This window comes from Sus scrofa, chromosome 15 (assembly GCF_000003025.6).
Source record: "Sus scrofa isolate TJ Tabasco breed Duroc chromosome 15, Sscrofa11.1, whole genome shotgun sequence".
NCBI lineage: Eukaryota > Metazoa > Chordata > Mammalia > Artiodactyla > Suidae > Sus > Sus scrofa.
Genome location: NC_010457.5, coordinates 58659195 through 58679981, shown reverse-complemented (window position 1 = coordinate 58679981; position 20787 = coordinate 58659195).

Sequence of the window (20787 nt, the reverse complement as noted above, 5' to 3'; positions counted from 1 at the left end):
ATTCATTTTAAAAAAGGTACATATCAACAGCGGAAAACACATGGATCCCTTTCCCAAAGATGTCCCAAGAGGGAGTGCCTACCCAGTGTCCCCAAGCTCATTATACGGCAGACCCCTTTCTGCCTCTAGGACACATTTCAGGGTGTGCTACTCCAGTGGCTCTCTGCCTGTCTTGACTCCTGGTGGGCCCCTTTTATGTGCTATTAGGCTATGGGAATAGGTACAACACTCCCTAGTCCTGCCACCCTGTCAGACACTGTCTCATCTGAGTACTTCAGTGCCTGGCACTGTACCATTAGTTGTATATTTCCTTAAGTCTTTAGTCTATGCACTTTGCACTATAGTCTTTATACTATAAGATGCAAAATAAGGAGTTCCCATTGTGGTGCAGCAGAAACAAATCCAACTAGTATCCATGAGGATGTGGGTTTGATCCCTGACCTTGCTCAGTGGGTCAAGGATCTGGCGTTGCCCTGAGCTGAGGTGTAGGTTGCAAACGCAGCTTGGATGCTGCGTTTCTGTGGCTGTGGTGTAGGTTGGCAGCTGTAGCTCTGATTTGACTCCTGCCTGGGAACTTCCATATGCCACACCTGTGGCCCCAGCAAGTGAAAAAAGAAAAAAAAGAAAATGCAAAATACCCTGAGAAATAACACGTACCATAATGACTCACAACTTTGTATTGAGCAAGGAGCATGGTTGTAACTGGTGGCTAGACATGCAGAGGGCCTCCTTTAAGAGCTGTGACTTTGGCAAATAAGCAGCCCTTCGGGCAGGAAGCTTACTTTTCCTCACCCTCCCAGCTCCTACTGGGGAACCCCCTCCATGAGCCAAACTGAAACCAAGTGGTGCAGTCTGTCCAGTTCATTCTCCAGGGACTAGGACCCAGGGGAGGATGATGGAGAGCTGCTTTCAAGGACAGATGGAGGGAACCCAGCACAGTGAATCAACTCTAGTGTATAAACCCTGTTTCTCCAAGTAGGTTCAAAGCTCCCCATCAGAAGCTTTAACAGAGACCAAATAGCAGTGGTCTGAGACACAGGGGACTGCATTTTTCACCTGTAAAAGTGGGCGCTGGAAGGTGGTCAGGTGGGTGGGGGTCTCCACTCTGAGAAGTCACCCAGATCCTTTCTATCTTGTTGCCACCATTCTGGTGGGACCAATCATCATCATCAGGGTCTAAGCCTTCCCACTCCCCATTTCCTTTCCTGCTCAAGAGAAGAAGAGGAATAGAGGGTATGAATGAAAAGCCTTGCCTGCCATATCAGTAAACAAAAGATGGTGCAGCCACGAAGCCATAGTGTTACAGCTGCCTGGATGATGTGCCCGAGGGAGCTCAGGATGCAAAAGCACAAGATGTTGGCCCCAGACACAGAGGTGCCTATCAAAGGGATGATTTCAGTGAGCCCAGTCTCTTGCATCTTCCCCTACATAGAAAAGTGCTAAATTCATTAGCGTGAGGTGTCTGGTTTTCTTTAATTAACAGCAACCTTTTGAAGTTCTGACTACCTGGTCTCTGTTGCAAAAACTCTTCTATAACCTGGTTCCTCCCTTGCCTCTTCAGAGCAGTGCCTCAGAGCTGTCAGAAAGACTGCTGCCCAAGCAGAAGTCCTCAGTTTTATCTGCAGAGTAAAACATAACGCTCAACATTTTTTTTTTTTTTCCTTTTTGGCCACCAGTACATGTAGTTCCTTGGCTGGGGATCAGATATGAGCCACAGTTGAGACCTAAGATACAGTTGGGGAAATGCGGGATCCTTAACCCCTTGTGCCGGGCTGGGGATCAAATCTCCATCTCAGCACTCCCAAGATGCTGCTGATCCCATTGTGCCACAATGGGAACTCCTAACTCTCACCTTTTAGATTGCACATTTTTTCTGTCCACAGAGGCCAAGCAACTTCATTTTAAGGGACCGCTCTGGAAGTTGCACACGTCCACCCAGCTTATACTCTGTGTAGTCACATGGTGCCACATAGGTCACATGGCCACAGGTTGATGAAAATGCAGTGGGACTTCAGTTTCTAGCCAGTGGCTATTGGAAGTTTCTGTCCTGAAAGCAGCAGGGAAAGAATGGATACCCAGGGACAGGTAGCCCTCTCCTCTTTGTCCCCTTCTCTGTTCTCTCACAACACCTGGCCTGCAGGTACAGTGAATACTTGGAAAGGAGTGGAAAGAATGCAGCAGATCTGGCATGGGACCCTTTGGGCCTGGATCCAAGTTCTGCTAACTATCAACAGACCTAGTGTCATGGTGTGGGTGTTCCATAGGGCACAGCAGGAGGCAGACCATAAAACGCCTTAATGCAGAATACTTGCCAATTCAGAGGCTGGCAGAGACAGCACTGGCCCAGGGCTGGTCGAGCCTCTGTCTGGTCCCAGCTGTCTGCTAATGAGATGTGTGGCCTCCAGCAGGTCCCGACAATGCCCAAGGCTTAGTCTTCCCAACTTTGCCAGGTCTGGCACATTCCAGGCTGGCAGTAAGTGTCCATTGCTGGAAGCTGATGTTAGCCCACATGCATGTTTGAACAATACAGTGACCAGGCATGTGATAGAAAGTACTGGTGGGGCATGATCCAGCAGGATGAAGGCCGAAGGAGTGGCAACCAACCCAGTTAACAAACCAAGGTCTGCCAAAGGGCTTTACAGAAATTGTTCTCCACACACTGAGCTAACAGAAGATAGACAGGTCTTACTAATTTATTCCATCAGGCCCTTCAGGATGGGAATTTACAAATACTCTATGGAGTTCTTGTACTGGCTCAGTGGAAACGAACCTGACTAGTTCCCATAAGGATGTGGGTTTTGATCCCTGACCCCGCTCAGTGGGTTAAGGATCTGGTATTGCTGAAAGCTGTGGTGTAAGTCCTAGATGCAGCTTGGACATGGCATTGCTGAGGTTGTGACAATGGCCTGAAGCTGCTGCTCTGATTTGACCCCTAGCCTGGGAACTTCCATATGCCACATGTGTGGCCTTAAACACACACACACACACCCCACCCCCAAATACTCTCTGCTAGTCAGTTCCACTATTTGTGGTCTTTAAATAAAGAGTTCCTGTTTCTTTCTTTCTTTCTTTTTTTTTTTTTTTTTTTTCTTTTTAGGGCCGCACCTGCGGCATATGGAAGTTCCCAGGCTAGGGGTTGAATTGGAGCTGCAGCTGCCAGCCTATGCCACAGCCACAGCCACAGCAATACCGGTTGGAGCTGTGTCTGTGACCTACACCATGGCTCACAGCAATGCTGGGTCCTTAACCCACCAAGAGAAGCCAGGGATCAAACCTGCAACCTCACAGACATTATGTCAGGCTTTTAAACTGCTGAGCCACAATGGGAACTTCCCCTTTTCTTCTTCTTCTTCTTTTTTTTTAACACAGCATTTTAGACTTGCATTATTTCTGCTTCCTTCTCAGCCTAGCACCTTACCTGTGTTACAAATGCAGGAGTCTTGACTGTGCTGGGAGAAGGTTCTGGAAAGGAATGCTGTGACTACATGGAATGGAACTCAACTTCGTGCCCTGTCCTTTGTCCTTTTCACCTTGCCGTGGGGCTGCCTGAGGCTTAGAACCACCCCCAACCTCTGCCCCAGCCCTAGTTTCTTGTGGAATCAATTCCCATCGGGAGATGACATTTAAAATTGTATGGAATTTACATATTCCCTACCTATTCAATATTTTGATGCAGTGCTGTTCAGAATTATACACATTGGATGGATAATCACACCTAGTGTTAATACTCATCCATCCCTGAGTTAAGGACCAGACAAGACACTTTATCAGGTTCTTTTGTTTCAAATATTAAAGCGTGTTTCTGGAAGTCTCATTTTGTCTTCAGTACCCGTGGCTATAGCCATTTGTCACTGTTCCTCACTGGGCAGCAGTCCTGAGAAATAGGGACTTCATGGCTAGGTGTGGCCAGTCCCCTGCCTTCTGAATGCATGAATCAGTGTCCCGAAGCACGGGCTCCTGTGTTCTGTGCTACAGGAGTGACCAAGTGATATCTGGGTACCACCTGTCCTTGCTCAGCAGTGCTGGAGGCATCGTTTCTTTCAAGTGTTCCAGCTCTGATAGCATCGTGAAAATACATCATGACTGTGTCTCTGAGCAGAAGGGCCGACCTGGATTAGAGGCTGGAGACCGGCTCTTGGAAGTGGCTGGCGTGGCACTGGGAGAAAGGTACTTGCCCACTGCTCCTCACGAGCTCTGGCCACAGGCTGGGACTTGAAGCCACCCTGCACTCCTAATTACCAATTTGGTCTTTCTTGCACTGAAGCACATCATTCTCTATCCTCTGGAGGAAAAACGCCTCCAAATAGAAGTGTGAAAGCAATTCTTCCAGACTGGTCCTTCCGATCGCATGCAGCATGCATTTATAGATGAAGCCACTCCCTGTGGACCGTTGCTTTGTTGCATTTGTCCTGGATGTGGGTGACCTCCTGACACATAAAGGGGACAGGATTGGCACAGGAGACATGAGCTATTTGGTTCCACCCTGCCCTACCCCCTGTGGGTTTGGCCTCCTGGTTTGTACTCTGATGATAGGGAAGGTGAGACTCAGAGGACATGCAAATCTGACCCTTCCTGCCTACAGAAGTGGGGTGTGGTGTGTGACGAAGCCTGGGAATGGGGTGGGGCTCTTTGGAACCCTTCAGCTTCTAATAGAAGCTGCTCCAGGAAGATCGAAGGCCAAGGTGGAGAGTGGCTGGCCATCAGGTGAATTTGGCCAGACACCCAGCAGAGGACGGAGAAGCAGAGAAGCAACATGATGAGATCTGCCTTTTCAGATGACTGACTGGTCCAGATTGGGTGCCGATCTCATGGCAGGGACAGGGCTGGGGGAAGTTTCGATTGCAGTTTGGAGATGGCTGAATTATGCTCACTGCAGGTGAGATGGAGAGAAGAGGATGGGGGTAGAATTGATAGCGTGGACAGGGGACCAGGAGGATGAAGATGAGGTGTCCCATTACTTGGGGGTGCACTCATCTTCCACAGTATAGACTCCAAGCCTGCTGTGTGTGCAGTGCAGGGAGGCATCCAGGTGGGGAACCAGGCTGGGGTGGCGACTCCAGGAGGCCCTGGGTCCTTCTTGTCACATCTTCCTGCTCCACTGCCCTCCATACAGAGGCTGGCACCTCCCGCTGTCTGCCCCCTCCCGCTGTCTGCCCCAGGTGTGTGTGGCAGGTGGGGGACAGCACAGCCCCGGCTTTTCAGGCCTTGGGGTTGAGAGAGACATGGCACTGGGTAGAAAGGAGGTGGCTCCTTCCATTGTGGCTTCTCCTTTGCTTCTGAAGTATCATCCTCCTGGAGTATTGCACAGACAGCATCTTGGGAAATAAGAATCTTGACTTGGACACAAGGTCACCCTGAGCCAGCTCTGAGTCCTGGATTAAGGAAACACAGGATGAGACTCTGTGTGACAACCGTTCATACCTGGCCCCGGGGCCCCTGAGCTGACTCAGGCTGCCTGTCCCAGGTGGTGCCATACACTGAACCAGGGAACCCTGGAGGAGCCCAGGTCTGGGCCACTAGTGAGGTCACCTGGACACGTCAACCTCTGGACATACAGGTCAAGATGCAGTTAGATCTGGGAATCTCAAGTTTAAGGGGCGCTGGGCTGGGGATCCAGCTCAGGGATATGACTCCCCGCTAGCCATCTCTGTCATCTCCCTCTTGCCCATCTTTCTGTCCTGTGGGCATGGTTTGCTGGTTCAGATGGCATGTGTGTTGGCAAAGTCATTCTGTAGGCACTGCAGACCTTGCAGGGCAATGTGCTAGCCAAGAAAGGATGTGATTTATCCTTAGAATGGCTGCTTTAGACAGATGGGAGGAAGGCTGTGGGGGAAGTTGCTCATTCCTCCTGGATTTTAAGCCACAGTGTGGACAGATCCTGGAACACCTGCAGTCTCCCCTGCCTGGCACTTGGGTGACCAGGAATCACACCCAGGCTGCTGGCACAGCCTTCCCTGAGCCCACAACCACTGGCTGACCTAGAAACATGGCCTGGGGTGGTAAAGCCCACGCTGGGGCCAGAGGTCCTTGTATCCTTAGAAACCTAGGACTAAGGTTAACCTGAATTTAAATCCAAAACTGTCTGGTAGCAGCTTCAGGAGTGCCCCACCCACATCCACTACTCAGACGCACTAGAGAGCAAGCAGGCAAGATCAGTCATGAGTTTGGGATCAACATGCACCCACTATCATGTACAGAGCTAGTAAACAACAAGGACCTACTGCATTGCGCTGTACAGAATATACTCAATATTCTCTAACAACCCATAATGGAAAAAAATCTCAAAAACAATATGTACGTGTGTGTGTGTGTGTGTGTGTGTATGAATTACATTGCTGTACACTTGAAACTGACACAATATTATAAATTAACTTTACCTCAATTTAAAAAAGAAAACAAATAGCAAGGGGGCTCCGAAAATAGTCACCTGCAGTTCCCATGTACGCCGCAAGGTGGTGTTATGCAGACCTTCAAGGAGAAGGCCCAGGAATTGCACTCCAGGCCTGGCAGTCAGCGCTGGAGATGGACCTGGTCAGAGCAGAGGCTCCAGACTCTCTGGCCAGCCAGCAGGTTCATCCACTGGAGCCTTGGCCAGACAGAATGAGAGCTACCCTTTTACTGAGTGTTGGCCAGATACCAGGAAGCTTAACTTGGACCATTGATAGGAAGTAGTTTATTTTCGGGCTTCCATTTTATAGAAAGGGAGACTGAAGACATGGGCAGTGGTGCAGCCCAGGTACCTCAACTACAAGGTGGTAGAAACAGGATCCGATCCAAGGGGTTTACATGGCATAGGTCCTCCTAGTCATCCAGGCAGCATTCAGGCACCAGAGCCTACAGGCACCAGATGCTGGCTCTGCATGAGCAGGGCTGGCTGCCAGCTGCTTGGTGCTGAGCCCAGGCAGGTGGGTTTCTTCTAGAAGTAACTCCTACCTACCAGCTTCACTTGGCCATGAAGAACTGCCCTGGGAGAGTTAGGCTCAGGGTGTGGATTCTAAGGGGGCTTGTGGGGCTGCCTGGGAGAGCCTGGATAGGAATGGGTTGTTAAGGAGACACATTTTAGCCACATCTCACTGTTAAAAGGTAACTCTGGGGAGGAGTTCCTGTTGTGGCTCAGCAGAAACGAATCTGACTAGGAACCATGAGGTTTCGGTTTCAATCTCTGGCCTCGCTCAGTAGGTTGGGGATCTGTTGTTGCTGTGAGCTGTGGTGTAGGTCGCAGATGCAGCTCGGATTCTGCGTTGCTGTGGCTGTAGCATAGGCCAGCAGCTGTAGCTCCGATTTGCTGTCTCTGTACACTGATGCTAAAAGAAACCTGGGGGCATTCCTGTCATGGCTCAGTGGTTAACGAATCCGACTAGGAACCATGAGGTTGTGGGTTCAATCCCTGCCCTTGCTCAGAGGGTTAAGGATTTGGCATTGCCATGAGCTGTGGTGTGGGTCACAGATGCAGCTCGGATCCCGAGTTGCTGTGGCTCTGGTGTAGGCCGATGGCTACAGCTCCGACCCCTAGCCTGGGAACCTCCATATGCTGCAGGAGCGGCTCAAGAAAAGGCAAAAAGACAAAAAAATAAATAAATAAAAATAAAAGAAATGTGGGGACAGTATTGGAGGAAACAGAAAAGGCAGCTTTAATTGCCAGGCAAAGAGAGGAACACAGCAGGCTAGTGCCTCAAGGACTGTACCCCCTCCCCCGCCCCTAGAGTGTGTAGTGAGGAGTCTTATAGTGTTTGAGGATCAGGGTGTGGTCAGCTCATGGATATTTTCCTGATTTGTGGGTGGTGAGGTCAATGGGAGTCAAGGTCATCAACCTTCTGTTTCCAACCAGTCTGCACTCTATGTTCTTGTGGGCAGCACAGTTGACTTCTACATGGTGGGGCTTCAGCACCTGCAAAACAGCTTCAAGGACATAGCTCAGAGTATTATCTATAGTCACTGAAGAACTGAAGACCCTTGATTTTGTTGAATGGCTGAATTACTATTACTATTTTATTTTATCTCTCTATATTTTTTTTCACTTCTCTGATTAAATTGGCTCTTTGACTGAAGGTTTTCTATAGCAAAAAATGCAGTACTGGATACCTACCATATGCTAGACACTGTTCTAGTACAGTGGACACATCAGTGAACAAAACAAAGAATGTATATTACATTTAATGTGCAAAATTATATAATATAAATTTTTTTTTGTCTTTTTGCCATTTCTTGGGCCGCTCCCATGGCATATGGAAGTTCCCAGGCTAGGGGTCTAATTGGAGCTGTAGCTGCCAGCCTACGCCAGAGCCACAGCAATGCGGGAACCGAGCCTCGTCTGCGACCCACACCGCAGCTCATGGCAACGCCGGATCGTTAACCCACTGAGCAAGGGCAGGGATCGAACCCGCAACATCATGGTTCCTAGTCGGATTCGTTAACCACTGCGCCACGACGGGAACTCCTAATAAAATATTTTTAAGGGAAAAAAAAAGAAAAAAATGCAGGTGGAGGACATGGGTGGGCGGGTCCACTCTGGGAAGACCTTGCAGGGTCCTGCTCGGTTACATGGGTGCTGTGTAAGGTGCAGCACTGGGCAGGGGCAACAGGCATGTGGTGGTGATACCTTTTCCTGAGGGATAAGTGGTGGCCAGGCTTGAGTGGGGAGCAAGGGGTAGGGGCAGACAGAGTGCCAGAGGAAAGATCTGGGGAAGCAACCTCTTTGTGTGGTCAGGAAATTGAAATCATTTGGTATTGTTGGGACCTGGTTCTGACAGGTGAAGGGAGATGAAATGTGGGTCTGGACAGAGTGCATGGTACAGGGAGAGCCTTGAGCCCCACGCTGAAGTCATGTCCACACCTGTGAGGAATGTGAAGTTATTGGAGGAATTTTAATGGGAGGCAGGGTCATACCTGGATTTACTTTTTTTTCAGTTTTAATTTTAATTTTTCAATCTTTTTTGGGGGGGTATAATTGGAGCTGCAGCTGCCAGCCTGCACCACAGCCACAGCAACATGGGATCCCAGTTGCTTCTGTGACCTACACTGTGGCTCACTGCAATGCTGAATTCTTAACCCACAGAGTGAGGCCAGGGATCCAACTCACATCCTCATGGATACTAGTTGAATTCTTAACATGCTGAGTCACAATGGGAACTCTCTGGATTTACATGTTAAACAAATCACTCTGTTAATCTCAAGTCCCAAATCCTCCATGTACGCTCCCTGAAAATGCCAGCCTGTGCTAATCCCACACTTCCTGACTAGTCACTTATTTTGTGCCAGGCACACAGCCTATAGTAACACTTATATCTGTCCTTATGATTTCTCTGCAGAAATTTGGTAGAATTCTGGAAGGAAGGAGTCAAGTGTTCCTCGGGCTTCTTGTGGACGCCTTTGGGATCCTATCTTCCTCATACAGTAGGCGTTTAATACTTGACCAAAACCAGATACTGGGTCCTGTTTAAATATACCATGCCCATGTACATTATTCAAAAACCAATTCTTTGGGGCTGCCAGATCCTAAAAGACAGCAAGAGGAGAAATGGTTGTTTCACTGGCCCACTCCCACCCTGAGCACTACTTTTGTCATTAAATGTAAATGATGATTCATTCTGAGGATGATCACTGGCACAACTTTCATAAACTTTTAATTTCATTATTGAAAGTCAAGATTTCTCTAACAAGTTTTCCATTGACTCAGAACTTGATTTGCAACCGGAGGCTTCCCAAACCTACACAATCCACTGCGTCCCTTTTACTCTAAAGCAACACAAACAGTTATATATCTGCCTCTCTGCTCATGCTGTCCTTGAGTCCAGGGCACTCCTGCGTGGACACACTGAGCATCCACGCCCTCTGACCCTTTCAGAGCTGGTGAACACAAGATAATCTTCAGAGCTTTGAACCTTGCTTTCCTCATCAGCTAAATGAGGAAAGCAATTAAATAAAACAATAGATATGAAAATAAAATGCTTGGCTCTGGGCCTCACACATAGATGCTCAGTAGACATTTATTTCCTTTCCATGTCCTGGACTTCTAGATGGACCCTTCATCTCTATTTGGGACATTCTGTATGTTATGACCCATGAACCTGGAACTTAAAGATACTAAGTCCTGTGGAGATTCAAGTGTGGGAATCACACACCCCCTTCTGAATGCCAGTCCACCCACACAGAACACGCTGAACCTTCCTCCACTGACGTCAGAGTCTATTTCCCGGAATCTGCTCCCCAGCTTACTGTAATTTCTAAACATTTACTTTAATGTTTGAGTTAATTTTCTGTGGGGGTTGTGGATATGCATGCATGCTTTGTGCATGTTGATACCCTGACTCTGGAAAAAGTCTAGGGTGCACACCAGAGCCATAATTATCCCTTCCAGTGTCCCTTGGGCATGGTCAGCCTATTGCTTGTCATGTGTCTGACCTGGAGTCCTACACTTTCACATCCGAAGACGCTGTCTGACTGCTCGTTTGTCTCAGACGCCATCTGTTGAACCATATCCAACAGTAGGTCACCATGCTCGCCAGTAGGATGGAGGGTAGAGCTGCCATTTCACTCCTTTATACATCCTGTTTCCTCTACAGCCTGGTACCATAAGTCTCTCCTTACCTTTATCTCAGGTCTGGAAAATCTCATCCCCTGGCTCTGCTCTTCCACCAGCCAGTCATAGCTCATTCTTCTGCAAGCTGGACTTATCTTCAGCTTCTACCAAAACTGCTTTTTAAAGGATGTCGGTGAGCATCCCATTATCAACCCACTGTCCTGACCTGGCTGATGATCACCTTTCCTCTGGGCATCCTCTTCTGCTTGGTACTATGCTCTCTGGTTTCCCTGAATCCTCTGGTCTCTCCCTTGATATCTCTCTGTCCGTTGCTCTTCCCCTCAGTGTCTCTGGGTGGATGTTCTTCCCATGGACTCATCTCCAGTTTGGGCAAAAATGCCTGAAAGGAGTGAGTTGGCAATTCCTGTGCCAATGATGGGTGAACCTAAGCAAAGGGACTATTGAGGACATTTCTGGTTGTGAAAGTGGACTAGTAGATTTAACATCTGTTTTAATAATGACTGTTATATTCGATTGTCACCATCCAACAGGGATTTTTTTTTTTTTTAGTGCCAATAAAATGTGCCAGACACTTTCCCAAGCATTGGGCTTGACATCGTCATGCTGCGCTATTGTGAGGCAAAGATTAAAAAGATACAGCCATGCGGGGTATTGTGTTGCTCACAAATTGGAGCGAAACGGGCAATGTGACCAGCACTTGGTGGTAGGAAGCACAGCACACTGTGGTGGTGTTTGCTTGGGAATCTGACCACCTCTGAGGATGGAGTTGCAGGAACCAAGAAGACATGCCAATTGTATGCACCTGTTAAGCCAATACAAACTGTGATAGGGGAACATGTTAACAGCATTTGCTCATAGAGTGAGTGAACACGCAGGGGTAAATCGAATAGGAGTAGGAGATTTGAGGGTGTCAGTAAAAGCCTGCAAGTGGATTCAGGAAACTTTTTTGCAGGTTCTTTAAGCATGTTAGAGAACTTAAAGGGTAGAAGGGTGAGGGAACACTTTGGGATTTTCCCAGACTACTGTGCCTTTTGCCTGTCAGACTCACTTTTCTCTGGGCTTGTGTATTTCCATCTCCTAGGTTTAAATTCAGCATTGACTGTGGCCTTTGACACATCAACCTTGATGCTGGCCCAACCTTTCCCACAACTTTCCAGCTTTTCATGTTTGCTCTTAACATTATGGCACCCATGTCCCCAGGTGAAAGACTCTGAAGCCCATTCTTCCCTAGGATCCATGCTCAGTGCTGGATATACAGGAAAAAAAAAAAAAAGATGATTGACCGGGTCCTTGCTTTCAAGAAGCTCAGACTTTACTGGTAAAGATTTACAGAAAGTGAACATATGGTAGGCGTTTTTTATTACGTGAATATTGTAGGAGTTCAGACAAGAGAGAGAGTGTGCTGTGTTGTTCCCAGAAGGCTTCATGGGTGAGTAAGTCATTGAGCTGGTTAGTTAAAACCTGGAGAGAAGCTGCATGGCTTGGTGGAGGAATCAAGGCATTGTGAGAAGTGGAAATATCAGAAAGGCCCCCAAAGATGGGGGATTTGGGATTAGGAGAGCAGCTTCATCAAAAAGATGAGTTTGGTTACCTATCTGCCTACACAAAAAGCTTAATACCTCACTAGGAAATTTGAACTTTTCCCCACACAACCAAACAAAAGGAAAGCTGCCTTGATCTGCTTTGTGGTACCTCTGATGAGTCTGGTCTTAAAGGGTGTGAGCTAATGGGTCAGAGGGTTTGTAGGAGACAATAGGGGTCCTTTTTCTGAAGACTTATGATTGGCTGAGGTTGTGTACAAAACTTTGTGATGAAGGAATGAATTTTATTCACATGTCTCGAACTGAGAGAAAATCATCTACAAAGCAGGTGGGCAGAGAGCTAGTGGATGTGCATACTTGGGCAGGCATGACATCACATTTCCTCCTGCACAGTGACTGCACTGAGGTCTGGGGAAGGAACCCATCCAGATTTCTGTGGCATTGGGAACTGACCTGGGTAGCAGTTTGGGACTGTGGGAATAAATAGTATTACCTGCTCCTGTTCTTTTCAGGACTATATTTTTAATGAGTAGCAAAGCCATGCTCTTCAGAGTCTGCCAGTTAGCTGTTACTCAGCTCAAAAACACATCCTGGGCTACATTAAGCCAATGACCATGACAGATCAGGCTGTCAGCTAAAATGTCTGAGCTGTGTGTTCACATATAGTGAGAGCAAGTTGAGGGAGCATATTGGCTGGAGTGGGGTGAGTATGGCAGAGAGCTGCAAACAGGAAGACACACCTGTAGTAGGGTTTCCATGGGTAAGCCAGGCTGATGTCTTAGGCCATCCAGATAGGCAGAATGGCTTAGACCTTTATAAAAGGATTTGAAATGGCTTACTGGTACTAATGGTTTAATATTGGTTTGGCCACAGCAGCTTACTGAAGATATGTATGTATGAATGTAGGTACATAACCTCCTCCCCTTTGTCCATACAGACACCCTCCTGACACTCACTCACCAGGTTGCCTCCAGTCCTCTATCTGACTCCTTCAAGCTAGAAATCTTGGCAACTTTGTCCTTGTGCCTATTCCACTATTCCAAAAGAAGTTTCTCAAAAGTGAGCTCCACAACTGTTAGTCACCAACCGTGCTCTTCAAGACTACCAACCACAGACAGAGATTCCACTCACATGTTATGCACTCAGGAACATAGCCTGCAGGTAGTGCAATGGCAAATACATAGGCTTTTGACATCACAGATGCCCATGTTCAAGCCCCACTGTCCCTGATAGTTGCTGAGATCCTGAGCAAAGCACACAACTTCATCCCTCACTTGCTTCTTCTTGAAGCAGATACTTTGGTTCAAATTGGCTAAAGATATCCACCAACATCCTTTCACACTCCAATCTCAAGAAATTATAGAATGAACATATTTTACAAAGATTACTTATCATTGCTGGATAACAAGAGAATGTCATCAATGATGCAGACACTGAGAAATTACGAAGACACAGAAGATAGTTGGAACCACATTAACAAAGAAAACTATGGTCTGAATTGCATACCTATGAAATCTCAAGCAAAAGATGGAAGAACTGTTAGAAATCTTCTAATTTCAAACTTAATAGACACAAGGAGCAACAAAGGCCCTGAGTTAAGGATTATTGTGAATGATTGAGGAAAGCATGAGAAAAGCACTTGGGGGAGATGATCCCTTTTTCTGCTAATTTTTGCCTGGTGGTGACAACGTAGTCAATGTCCCCTGGATGGTGCGATGAATGTGGAGGATTATTGTTAAGAGGCAGAAACTTCCCTCCAGGGCTGGTGGCACCCAGGGAGAATGACAGTTCCCAACTCAGGAGACAAGTATAGGCATCTCTCATTTGGAAATATCCACACTCCTGCCTCCATCCTCAGCCTTCAACAAAAGTTATCATACTCAGCAATGAGAAGAGCTAACACCAGAGGAAAAAGAGGTAGTAGAGCACAAAAAGGAAGACTGTGACAGAAGTACAATTGATGTCCTTAGAGAGATAAATGAGAATATTGCTTCCATGAAAGCAAAACAAGTAAACATGGGGAAAAAAAATGATAAACTAATGGTCGTGACCATGTAAAATTTAGCAAATGGGTTGAATAGCAGAATGAACAGCTATAACTGAAGTTTATCCTAATAAACTGGAGACACTCAGCATATGAAGTTTTGGAAATTACAGTACCAAAAAAACCCCCCAAAAATTAAGAGATAAAGAGGATAAACATACTTTCAGTATCTGTGAACTAGAGTGTCAAAATAAACTAAAATAAAGGGTATTAGGAAATAAGTCTCACATGTGAGAGGGCTTGTAAAAAGGACAAGCAGCATGAAGGAAAAAACTGCACTTAGAGACATCAAGAGGAATTTCAGAATGTGAAGAACAAAAAGAAATCCTCAAGGAGTTTCTGTTGTGGTGCAGTGGAAACAAATCCAATTAGTATCCATGAGCATGTGGGTTTGATCCCTGGCCTCACTCAGTGGGTTAAGGATCCTGCATTGCTATGGCTGTGGTGTTGGCCAGTAGTTGTAGCTCTGATTCTACTGCTAGCCTGGGAACTTCCATGTGCTGAGGGTGTGTCCCTAAAACACAAAAACAAAACAAAACAAAATAAAAGAAATCCTCAAAAAAAAAAAAAAAAAAAGAAAAAAAAACTTAGAAAACTTAATCTCTAAAAGCACAGGAAAAGGTTTGTGGTATTTAACTAGTCATGGGAAATATTAAATTTAAGAAAAAAATGGAAAAAATATGTTCAGATTTTTGGGGAAACAATTTTGAATTAAAAGTTTTACCCTCGGGCAAGCTAGTATTCATATGAGAGAACAAAACAAAAACACATTCACATGCAATTACTCAGAAATTTGCCATATTGTGGTCTGTTATCTAAGAATTTCCAGATTATATTCTCTAGTAAAACATGAAATGTATCTGTGAAATTGTGATATAATAATAACTATATTTTATGTCTTTGTCAGATCTTGGCCAGAACTCCTAAAACCCTTATAATTTCCTGCCCTAAGAGTGATAGGAGCATCTTTTGTTATATTTAGCTCCTGTCACCAGTTACTGAAAAACTTCTGGAATAAGAAAGATAAAACAGGAGTTCCCACTGTGGCTCAGTGATAACAAACCCTATGAGTATCCATGAGGATGTGGGTTCAATCCCTGGCCTTGCTCGGTAGGTTAAGAATCTGGAGATGCCATAAGCTGTGATGTAGGTCACAGATGTGGCTTAGATCCTGTGTTGCTATGGTTGTGGCATAGGTCAGCAGCTGCAGCTCCAATTTGACCCCTAGACTGGGAACTTTCATATGCTGTGGGTTTGGCCCTAAAAAAAGAAAGATGAAAGGTCTTTCTTTATTTATAAATGCCCCTTTCAATCACAGCTGAGTTTATGTTAATATGGCTAGTGAGGCAAGTTTTTGGAAAGCCCCTAAGGAGGGGGCTAGTTGCAAAAGGAAGCAACCATATTATTAGAGGATTGGAACTTGCAGCACAGGTGCATCTCTAACCCCATCCCCACCCTCACACCATTTAGCCCCTCCAGGGAGGGGAGAGAGCCTGGAGGTTGAGCTAATTACTAATGGCCAGTGATTCAATCAATCATACCTACTTATTGGAGCCTCCATAAACACTCCTAACCAAAGAGATCCTAAGAGCTTGCCTGTTGGTGAATATATCCATGCGTTGGGATGGTGGCACAGCAAGAGAAGGCATAGTGTGTTTCCATTTCTCACATCTTCTTTTATGCATCAAGTCCATGTAATTATTCCCTAGTTGTATCCTTTTATGATAAGGCAGTAATGGTGTGTAGGTATTAAGTAAGTTTGCTCAGTGTTTCCCTGGGTTCTGTGGGCCATTCTAGCAAATTATTGAACCCAAAAAGAAGGTTGTAGAAACCCATGATTTGTGGCTTCTTGGTCAGAAGCTCAGGTGACAACCTTTACTTGTGATTGGCATCTGAAGTGGGGGTCAGTCTTGTGGAACTATATGTATATCAAATCATCACATCTCTATATACCTTAAATATAAAGAAAATAAAAAAATGATTTATTAGGAATATGTAATATCCACAGTTGAATTTAGAAACAATAGAAAACCAATGGGTGAAATTTTAAAAGTGGTAAAAATGTACCCCTAAAAAAGTCAACATGTCTGAACAGGTTTAAACGGTGTTTTGAAAAACTAATATTCAGTAAAATGACATACTGTATATTGATTAAAACATGTCCCAGTGGAGTTTCCATCATGGAGCAGAAATGAATCTGATTAGCATCCATGAGGATGTGGGTTTGATCCATGGCCTTGCTCAGTGGGTCTGGGATCTGGCATTGCCATGAGCTGTGGCTTAGGTCACAGACATGGCTTGGATCCTGTGTTGCTGTGGCTATGGCTGTGGTGTAGGCCATCAGCTACAGATCCTAATCAGCCCCTAGCCTGGGAACCTCCATATGCCTCAGGTGCAGTCCTAAAAAAACAAAACAAACAAATAAACAGAAATCCCAAAGCAGAGCGTAGAACATAGAAAATGACTGAAAAGATTCCCTAGACCCTGAAAAGGCTAGAGAACTCTCCAGATGAGAACAGGTTTAAAACCAAAACCAAAACCAAATATAAGTGATAAATTAAAGTCAGGTATTAGCATCCTAATTATGAATGAATGGTTTTCCATCAGGGATAATTTTTAGATAGTTCACCACACTTAGCCATTATTAGAGAAAAAAATATTGCCAAAAATCTGCCTCTGTCCACTGGTGCTGAATAGAAACATGGAGACAGAGTTTTGAGTGAAGGGGAAAAAAATTAGCTTCATTGCTTTGCCAGGCAAGAGGGACCACAACAGGCTAATGCCTTAAAGACTGTGCCCCACTTGAGAGAGATTAGGAGGTGGTTTTATAGTTTTGGGGACTGGAAAATAGGTCTGCAGATAAGGATCAGGGTGGAAGCAAGCTTGCATTGTTTCTCAAAGCTGGTGTTTAGTAGACCTAGGACTCGTTCTGGTGATCCTCCTTCTGGTGGTCCAGAATGAAGAATCCTTCATCAAGCAGTAGTTCTGCAGAAGGGCTCAAAGATATTGTTGTTTATATTCTTTGAGGAGGAACCAGGACCCAGCCCCGAGGCTGCACTATTGTCTTTTGACTGCTCCTCCCTGGTATCTGCATCCCTCCCTTCCGTGATTAGCAACTGCCCTTAGGAACTCAGGGGAGGTCACGGGAGCTGAAGCTTATTTCCTGAAAACAAGAAATGCAGGACCCAGAAAGTCTTGTGTGCTCAGGAGCCCCACATGACCTTAGCTTGTTTACAAAATCAATTGACCACCTCTATATTTGACTAAATATTTTATAAAATTCAACTGTCAATTCTGATTTAAAAAAATAATTCAAGAGGCTTGAACAGGAGCAACATTTTTAGTAACTGACATTTATCAGAAACAGAAAATAAACATTACATTGAATGGCATTGCATTATTATCAAGGACAGGAATGGGACAAGAATGTCCACTATTATCATTACACTGAAAGTGGCTAAAGAATAAATAAATAAATAAAATTTTAATGAATTATAGTATCAGAAAAAGGAGACAACGTTTGTACACATCTACATACTGAAGATATCCAAGAAAGGAAAAAAAATGATAAATCAGCAAATTACAGCAAAATATACATAAATGTACAAGAATGAAATGCCCTCCTATATACCATCAGTAACTGAATAAAATAAAAATGAAATTATAAAATTATTATTAGAAAAGAAATTTGAAAATAAAAAGTATCCCATTCATCTACTTACATGAAATAAAAAATTAGGCATATATCTAAAAAGATATATACAAGATATATAAAAATAAAAATACAAAACTATGAAACATAAGTGTATGTCATTAAAGGAGACCTAAATAAATAGACGTTATGTGTTAAGAAGGAAAATTCAGTATTTAAAGATGTTGTCTCATCCCAACAACCTGTAGAACATAATAAAATCTCTCCTGAGTTTTCATGGAAATTCAAGTGGAAGAGAAAATGCACAAGAATAACTAAGGAAACCTTTGACACAGAAGATTAATAAATAATACAAGGTATACTATTAAGTTAATAAATTATTGAAACACACACAGGGCTTAACCAATAGATTAAATGAACCTAATAGGAAGTTTTATGATAGACTCAAGGATTTGTGTTAATTTATGTGTGATTAAAGTAGCATCTCAAATCAGTGGGGGAAACATGGAATGTTTTAACAGCAGTCTTGGAATAACTGACTACACATTTGGAAAAATGAAATAAGACATCTAACTCATGTCATGAATAAATAAAGTAGCCATATTCAAGAGCCAATTTAAAAAAATAAGCATTAGAAAAAAATTAAGAAAATATATAAAAACATTTTGGGAAAGCACACATAATCTAGATACTTTTTCTAAAACATTTACAGAGAATTTGACCAAAACTAAGGATAATTTCTAGAAAAGAAAAAGTCATTAATAAATTAAATGACAAATTACAAACTTCTGGAAAACAATATTTTTCAGGTTATGAATTATTATCTATAAATATAGAAAGATATTCTAAAAATCATTAAGAACAATGCAAATTCACATTTTTTTTTCAGGAAATTCACATATTAAGAACAACATATGAAGAGAGGTGCAACTTAAAGAGGAATATAAATTTAAGCCATAGTACTATGTTTTGTTTCATTTCTCTGGTTTGCAAAAATTAAAAAGACTAATCATATCCACTGCTGGTAAGAATACGAAGAATCAAGCATTCTTGGGAGTTCCCATCATGGTGCAATGAAAACGAATCTGACTAGTATCAATGAGGATGTGAGCCTGATCTCTGGCCTTGTTCATTGGGTCTGGGATCTGGCATTGCCATGAGCTGTGGTTTAGGTTGCAGATATGGCTTAGATCCTGTGTTGCTGTGGGTGTGGCATAAGCCAGCAGCTCTGTTTCTACCCCTAGCCTGGGAACTTCCATATGCCTCCAGTATGGCCCTAAAAAGCAAAAGAAACTTCCAGGGAATGAAGTCATTAGTCTATTCAAATGTAAAATGCACATATACTTTGATGATGAAATTTGGTGAGTCCATAAAGATGAACCCACTGTAGCCATGACCAACAGTGCACTTGGTGCTTCAGACAGAGAGTAAGGGAATAACAGGATGAAGTACTCTGTGCTGCAGACAGAAGAAATTAAAGATAACTGGATGCTCTGTGCTTTGGACAAACAGACCCTTGGATAGATGCATTTCAGGAAGAATTTTAATGAACTCCATTTCTTGAATTTTTCCATACATAGGAAAGCAATATACTCATTAACTTGAAATATCCGTTCTTTGTGACTAGCAGTAATCTTTTACCAAGATGTATGCTTTGACTGTATGTATTCCATAAAAAATTGCACATGCATAAGCCTCCCCCCAGCTTCTTTGGAGGAGTTTCTCAGAGCTATCTGAGAGGCTGTCTCCTAACATATCATCCTTGTTAAGATCCTGAATAAAACTTAACTCACAACTCTCATGTGCATTTTTCTTTCAGGTGGCAATTTTGGTGATCACAAAAGGACCCACAGCAGATTTCTCTCCTTTGCTTGAACTCTATGAGGATCTGGATCCTTGGTACCAGGTTTATTATAAGTCAAATAAAATCATGTTGTCTCTGCTAAAAAAATTTGTCAGCAAGAAAAATGACTTGGTATAATGATATTTTGTTAAGTAAATTAAAATGCATGGGTCCCTTGTGCCTGTCCCCCTCCTCAGTGAGTCCAGATGAATGGATAAATCTCTTCTGGTCCAGATCTCCTGTCTGGGGTGACATTTCTGAGTTTTATTTGGAGGTTATTAAACTCCTTGCTGTGAGGAGTAGTTTTTCCTTGGATTTAGGTTGGAGAAGATGTACTTGGATTTTCCCAATTGAAAGACACTGATTTTCCCAATTGAAAGACACTGTAAATGAGCTAAGGCCCTGTGGAGCTCCTAGGCACAAAAGCCTTGCAGAGTCCTTTATTTCTTGTTTTCAGGAAATAAGCCTCAGCCTCCCTGACCCTCCCTGAGTTCCAAAGGGCAGTTGTCAGTCAAGGAAGGGAGGGGATTCAGAGACCAAGGAGGAGCAGTCAAGAGAAGGTAGTACAGCCTTGGAGTAAGGGTCCTGGTTCCTCCTCAAGGAATATACATAACAATATCTTTGAGCCTTTCTGCAGAACTAAAACCTCCAGCAAATGGAAAAACTACATGATGATGCAAGCTTGTCTCCACACTGAACCTTATCTATGGCCCTATTTTCTACTCCCCAAAACTATAAAACCACCTCCTAATCTCTCTCAAGAGGGGCACAGTCTGTACGGCATTAGCTTGTCTTGGCCCCATCTACCTGGCAAAGCAATAAAGCTATCTTTCTCCTTCACCCAAAACTCTGTCTCCACTTTTGTATTTGGCACTGGTGGACAGAGGCCAAGTTTCAGCAACAACGCTGTGAAACTGTGAAAGGTGAAAGACATTGAGAAGTTGGGCTGGGTGATGAGGTAGGCATCTATCTTGACATCTTTCCTCAAATTGACTGCTTTAACAAGGAGCTTGTCAGAATAAAAGTAAAGATTCCATACTAGAGTTTTCAGCTCCAAAGATAAGGGACATAACTTCTCCAGGGCAGGTATGTCTTTCTCAGGGAACTGAGAAATTTATGAGAGTGGTAGAGTTGAGTCTGCATACTGAAACTGACAGCACTTATGCC